The 6,887-nt window shown below is 41.7% G+C and overlaps 1 long non-coding RNA gene across 1 annotated transcript in view; it reads left to right on the top strand.

Annotated features, from left to right (window-relative positions):
- Positions 1-486: 486 nt before the first annotated feature.
- Positions 487-6,887, top strand: part of LOC138288530 (uncharacterized) — a 33,630-nt gene continuing 27,229 nt past the window's right edge. The window contains exon 1 of the long non-coding RNA XR_011202441.1: positions 487-805. This is a non-coding gene — a long non-coding RNA (uncharacterized lncRNA). The remainder of the gene's footprint in view (positions 806-6,887) is intronic.

The raw sequence follows: 6,887 nt of genomic DNA, 5'->3' as shown, positions 1-6,887 counted from the left end.
TTATTGTTGCTATTGGCTTTTCTAATACTTGTAAAACTGAGCTAAAAAAATGAACAGGGGTATACTTAAATATATTACATAACGCTCAAATAACTACTGTTGACTATAACTTGCGACCAAGCAACAAGTGTATTGTTTCCTAATGCCTCCCAGAGACCATTCCAATTATTTCAAAAAATAGTTTCTTTATTGTCAAAAGTGCTTAGTGCCTCAGGTGCTCAAATGCTCACATGCTGCAGGTGAAAATACATAAAAGAAAAAAGTATATACAAAACAAGACATTAGACCAATGAAATGTACATAATAATGTTGGTTTCCAAAAAGCCTAATGTAAACTAAAAAAATCAATTGGTCTATTTGTTTGTTGCATTGATGGTTTTTCAACCCTAGACATATTTACTGGGCCATCAGCAGGACAAAATGGAATTGAAAAAATAAGCAAGGGGTAGCGGGACGTCCTCCATGGATGCAGCCCACAGATGCCCCGGGGGTACGTCCTTGTCCACTGACGGCCCCAGGGCTACTTCCCGTGGCGGATTACCTGACCCGGAAGCTCCTACCAGGAGAGGACAGAATTGGCAGACACCAGGAACCACCAGGCTTTTTAAACTGCCTGAGAGTCAGGGAAAGAGGCCGGACATCAGAGGAGCTGAAGCCTTCCATACTGACGCCATGGAGGAGGGACGGAGCAACGATGACGCGGGATGCTGAGGTCTACACCCAGAAGAGTCGCAGAGGACTGGGCGACTTGGAGGCAGAAAAATGCTGAAGCCGGCCACGCTCTGGGAGAGCGTGGACTAACCAGGTTAGGGATGGGGGAGGGAGAGAGAGGGAAAAGTTTTTGTGTTATTCCGTTTTTCAAAAATATATATTTGTACTTTGTTTAATTGAGTAATCCTCGGTAACCACTAGGCTGGCCCAGGTAACAGACTAGAACAGGGTCTGAAGTGTTGTTTTGTATTTTTTTTCCCCTTTTCAGGAAGTATGTGTTTAGTTGTATGGGGGCCCCTACTGCGCTATAGAGCAGCCCAAATAGAAATGCTTTAAATAATCACAAGGAAGCCATAGAAACAGGGCTATACATCGATATTTCTTTATTTAAAATACGGTAGCCATTTAGTTAAACAGGAGAGAAAACAAAGCAACAACGAGCAGAAACGGAAGAGTTCAGTAAAGAATGGCAAACAACAGAAATCCAGAAAGAAAGGAACAAAAGAAGAGGAAGAGAAAGAAGTACAACAGGACAAGAATAGAAAGGTGAATAGAAATACCTACCAAGAGAGACCAGCACCAGAAAAAAAAAGGCAGAGAGAAAAGAAGAGGCAACAAGAAAAGCGAAGGGATATAAAACCAAAAGAGGACATACTCACCAAACTCTGGAGGTCATTACGACCCTGGCGGTCAGAGACCGCCAGGGGTAATGTGGCGTCCGTACTGCCAACAGGCTGGCGGTACGGAGGCCCTTATTACGACCGCGGCGGTAGCGCTGCGGTCGCACCGCCGGGGCCGGCGTTTTCCCGCCGCTTTAGCCCCGGCGGTGATAATCCGCCAGGGCAGCGCTGCAAGCAGCACTGCCCTGGGGATTATGACACCCCTACCGCCAGCCTGTTTTTGGCGGTTTGCACCGCCAGGAAGAGGCTGGCGGTAAGGGGTGTCCTGGGGCCCCTGGGGGCCCCTGCACTGCCCATGCCACTGGCATGGGCAGTACAGGGGCCCCCTAACAGGGCCCCGGCCAGCTTTTTACTGTCTGCATAGAAGACAGTGAAAAGCGCGACGGGTGCAACTGCACCCGTCGCACGGCCGCAACACCGCCGGCTCCATTAGGAGCCGGCTCCTATGTTGCGGCCTCATCCCCGCTGGGCCGGCGGGCGCAAACTTGGTTTGTGCCCGCCGGCCCAGCAGGAATGTCATAATGGGGGCCGCGTGAGTGCGGTCGCATTGGCGGCCGCACGGCGGTTCCCGCTGGCGGGCAGCGGTAGCCGCCCGCCTAGGTCGTAATGACCCCCTCTGTCTTGTTTTATTGCCTTGCATGCTCCTCCTGAGTTGACCCTGAATGAGAGAAGAAGGACAAGAAAAGAAAAGCGGGACGGTTAAAAAAAGATCGCAAAGACAAAGAAAGAGCCAAGACCCATCAAGAAGAATATTAGACTGTTAAGAAAATCTCTTCATTTACTTTAATAAATCATTTTTCCCAAAGACAAGTGTGCTCCTTCATTTCTGATGCTCTCCTACACAAGGGTTATATGTAAGGTAGTTTTAGATGGAAAAGGTCAGAATGGTCCCTGGTTCTTCAGCTGTGATGAACTAGATTAATCAGTTATGGCAAGATACTTAATTAAATGGGCCATGTGGCGTCGAAAAGGATCCTGCACTATTAGTATGGTAAAAGGTAGCGAACTTAAGGAAAATGTTTCAGCATGGAGAGCTATCTAAGAGATGACTTCCATCATGGTCACTGAAGGTTGTGTTAACGCGTCCCTTTATGATAATTTATCACACATCAGGACTCGTTTTAGGCCAATGAATATTTTGACCCAGTTGAGAGACACCTTAGGACGAGATAGCTAATCAATATATCAATCAATACATCAATAATGTCATCAATATTTATCACAACAATGCATTTCACTTTAGTCAAAGTCATTAATCAATTCAAAGACACTACCATGACCTTTCAGCCATGAATAATCACACCTTGTTTAGTAGAATTTTATGAGTTTTATTCCCTATTAATTACATTCTAATAGCAAATGCGTTAATCTCATCACCAAGAACATAATATCATAGTCACGATATGGCAACTTTGGTAAGCTTTCATTAAAGCGAGAATCACAAACATCAGAACATAACACGGCGTGAACATAGATCAATTTAGCATAGTGTCAATAACGCGTCAGTTCAACAAACCATAATCTCTGTCGTTTGTCTATTTGCATCAGTTTGGTGAACACCTGTCCTAACCACTGATTAGCATTCGCATGTTGGGCTTCATGCAAAACAATTTAGAACACCAATTTGGAAAACATCTAGCTAAGGTCTCTGTCAAAAGCAAGCAGTTGGTACCTAGAAAGGAAAAGTAAACAGACAAATCACAATCGCATTGTCATAATTACCCTCCAAAAGTTTAGGCCAGCACACAGGTTCAGTCTTCGTCTTCAGGACTTCAGTCAAATCGCCATCAGTCAGAACTCAGCTCCGGGGCAAAAGGGCACTTTCCTCATAGGGAGGTAAAGTGTAAAATGGACAATTCTAAGGGTGAGGATGGTTTTAAGTAACCCACTAAGTCACCAAACAGAGTGACAGAGTTTCTGGATAAAATCAATAGCATTACCTAACCCACCTAAATGACTCCCTGTGACATGGGTTTTTATCCCTTTTCCATTATACATTCCCCCAAAATTCTATTGGACATTTGCTATACCCCACTATCTTTAACCTATCAGAAGTACATTAGGTAATCCAATTCTTCACCCCATATTGTTTTACAAGTCTTTGATTGGTCTTCGTAATGGACGTCTTCAGAGGTGGTACATCCGGTATGATTTCATCCTTCTGTAATTCTTTGCACATCTTTTGGTCAGCAGTTCCATTGTCTTCACCGGTTTGAATGACCTTGTACATTACATTAATCTACACTGTTTCAATTTACTTTTAACATTTATTCTGTAAATGAGAGAAAGTGATGGGAACGGATCTAACATGGTTACATTCATCTTCCAAGTTGAAGAAAAAGAACAAGCAGGGTCATGTCCCATTGTGAGTCATCACACTGAAAAATAGAGAAATGCATTTAATATGAGAGCCAGGGCAGCTAAGCTTCGGCTCATGCTAACTTAAGGCCTATGAAGATTTCAATACCGATTCAATAACGCAAACATTAGTATAAACTTATTTAAACATAATATAAACATTTTGGTCATTATTATTAGGCTACGTATAAATTGGTGGCCACTCCTCGTGGTCACAATTCAAGTGCATGTTTAAGCAAAATTACTATTATTATAGTTTCTATGCGGCATCATCACACATTGATTCATAAACATTTCATGTTAATATAGATTATATAAGCTATGCTCTCTCAGTTGCAAACTAATGGTGCAGCAATCCTTTTTGGTGCTGTCTCTACTTGCTAGGTGGTGGCCCTCTTGGAAGTATAGAAAATACTAACCCAAGAAAACCATGCCATGGCTATTATCTTTGCCAATGTCACTGCAATATTACGAACACTGGCAGAGCCAACAGCAGAAAACAAGTAAGACAAAGCGAAGCCAATTGGCTTTTCCAATGCTTGTTTTAGTTTTGGAGATTGCTTTCAAATACAAAATAAATAAATAAATTGGAATAAATACTTACTAAGAATGTAAATGTGTGCTCACTCGTATAGCTACTCTTAAAAAGTAAAGGTGGACCACGAGTGAAATATCCTGATTTAAGCCCTTCGCGGAACCGGCACGCCCAGCGATTGAAAGGAAATCTTGCAGCGGACTGCCTCGCAAAAAACATCTTTACAAAATGGGCATAAACTGAATATGTTATAACCCACTTTTGACATGCACTGACTGAAACGCCTTAAGATTTACATATAGTTCTGAAAGAAGGCAGAAAGAGGGGACTACTGAAGTGCTGCAATAGTTTCCATAAATAGAAATAGCAGAAAATAATAATTGTCCTTTTTTCTCTACATCGTGGCTCTCAGGAAGTTGTTTAGGCCACCCAATTTGGAAATATAAAGGTAAAATATATCAAGGAGAGCAACTGTCTCGATAAACAGCTCACGTTGTCACGATTTTCTTTCATAAGCTCAGTGTAAGCCAAGGCAATTATAACAAGCTGCCTTACGCGGAGCCATAGACTTGAGAACATAGCAGGAACATTGCAGTCTCTGGTGTTTCATTATGCAGGCAGCAGCACGTTGGGACATTTTTAAGCTTACATCAAGTCTGAAGGTTATCAAGTACTACAAATCATGTATCACGTGTTGTTGCTTTTACCGTGCTTCATTTATCTTATGTAAGTCCTACTTCAGTAGCTCACTTTTTTATTTTGTGCGTGATCCAGACCACACATAATTTCTCAAGTCTTTAAATCTGACATGTGAGCTTTTTCCTCCTTTCCCTTCCTATGCATGAAACTCAACCATCTCTCTCCAGTCATCGATGGTGCTTGTCTTCTGTGTGCTAACATGCCTGTAGCTGGTCTAACTGACTAGCCACTTTCCTCATTTTCAAGATATGGCGTAAAAAGCAGGCTGCAATGCAACAACATCAAAGAGAAGTTCCTGTCACCACTGCATGTTCAACACCCTTTAATTTATATAGTTGCACTCAATGACCACCAGGTCCCGTGCCTGCTTCACCTGTATTTTAGCTAGCCATTAAAGCAGGTTACCTACCTGAAACTCCCTTCAGAATCTTCAGTGCCTGCCTTACCAGTGAAGCATGCCATGCATTAGCATAACTTTTTTTAAGTAAAATTACTTTATAACTAGTGATTCTCAGATAGCCACTTCTAAATCCCAGAATGCTAACCAGTTTAATGTTGTCCTTTCTGTCCTGTCGCATAATTGCTCATCAATTTGTGGCTTTATATAGTATGCATGTCGTGCAAGGGCTTTAGATTGTTTTACAATCGAAGTACAAAGTTACAGGATAAAGTAAAGAAAGGATCCTTTTTGAAAAACACTAAATTAAATAAGATAGAGAGAAATGCTGTAGTGAAGATGTACAAACACAAAGAGGTTTAACACAAAGAGGTTTACAGAACAGGTGCTTGTGTGAGCCATCAAGAGAAGACAGAGCAATCAATGGGTGAGTACTGGGAAAGCATGTGTATTATGAAAAACAGAGAAGGGTCTTCCAAGGGAAGTGATAAAGCATTTCTCTGGTTATGCTTTAAAGAAGGTCAATGAGTCTTTTCACCTAGCATGAAGGGGTGGAAAAATAAACAACTCAAAACTTGATACAACACAATTTAAGTTGACAATATGACCCATTTGGCCATACAATGAAAACTCCAGTCTGAAATAAGGTTAAGAGTTTTATTACAGATTCAGGCTCAGATTTCTGTAAACAATTCTCAAAACAAGATTATCAAGATGTAGAATTACCATGGGTTGACCAATGTGACAAAAAAGATTCAAGCAAACTAAAATTCAAAGGACTAAACACTCCACAATGGAAACACAAAACATCAAAAGAATAATTTTATGGTTAAAAAAAAAGCGCTATTCAGTTCTCTGAAACATTAAGGCAAATTAAAAGTCATCTAGGTTCAGCTAGTTAGGACAAGGGAAATTCTTGCAGATTAGCAGGTCAAAAGTTAACATGTGCTGAGCTAAAACACATGAGGACAAAAAGTGAAAAGAAAAAGGACAAAAAGAATTTGGGGAAACTACATCTGGGGCAAAAGGTGACTAACCAAAGTTGACAAAAAGTAGGTAAAAAGGGAAAGCGTCAGCATGTCAGAAGCTCATCAGGTGTCTTCTTTTCTGGTCAGGGGAAACATTTCAAAGCCTCAGCAAAGCATTGAAAAAGAAGGGTACAGTTAGGGAAGTCTGTACCTCTCAGAGTCCAAGGGGATCCAGAAAGAGAATGCCAGGGCAATAGTGGCAAGCAGAATGCTCAAGTGAGATCTGGAGAAGAATACCGCTGATCCACATGTGGAATGATATATTAAAGTCCAAAGTGACTTATGATCCGCCCATCAGCTGCATGACACCAATCAGAGGATCCAACTGCCCAAACAAAGCTCATCATGCGACAGTCATTTGAAACATCAGGAAAGATTCTCATTACTGATATGGGAAAGGCATCCATCTTAGCTCATCTGTATGGGTTAAAACAATTGTATACAGTCCACTTCAACAGTTCCTCAATGTACTGGGCTCA

The sequence above is a fragment of the Pleurodeles waltl genome, chromosome 4_1, assembly GCF_031143425.1.
Source record: "Pleurodeles waltl isolate 20211129_DDA chromosome 4_1, aPleWal1.hap1.20221129, whole genome shotgun sequence".
Lineage (NCBI taxonomy): Eukaryota > Metazoa > Chordata > Amphibia > Caudata > Salamandridae > Pleurodeles > Pleurodeles waltl.
Note: the sequence above shows the minus strand (reverse complement) of the source record. Positions and strands in the feature narration are given on the sequence as shown.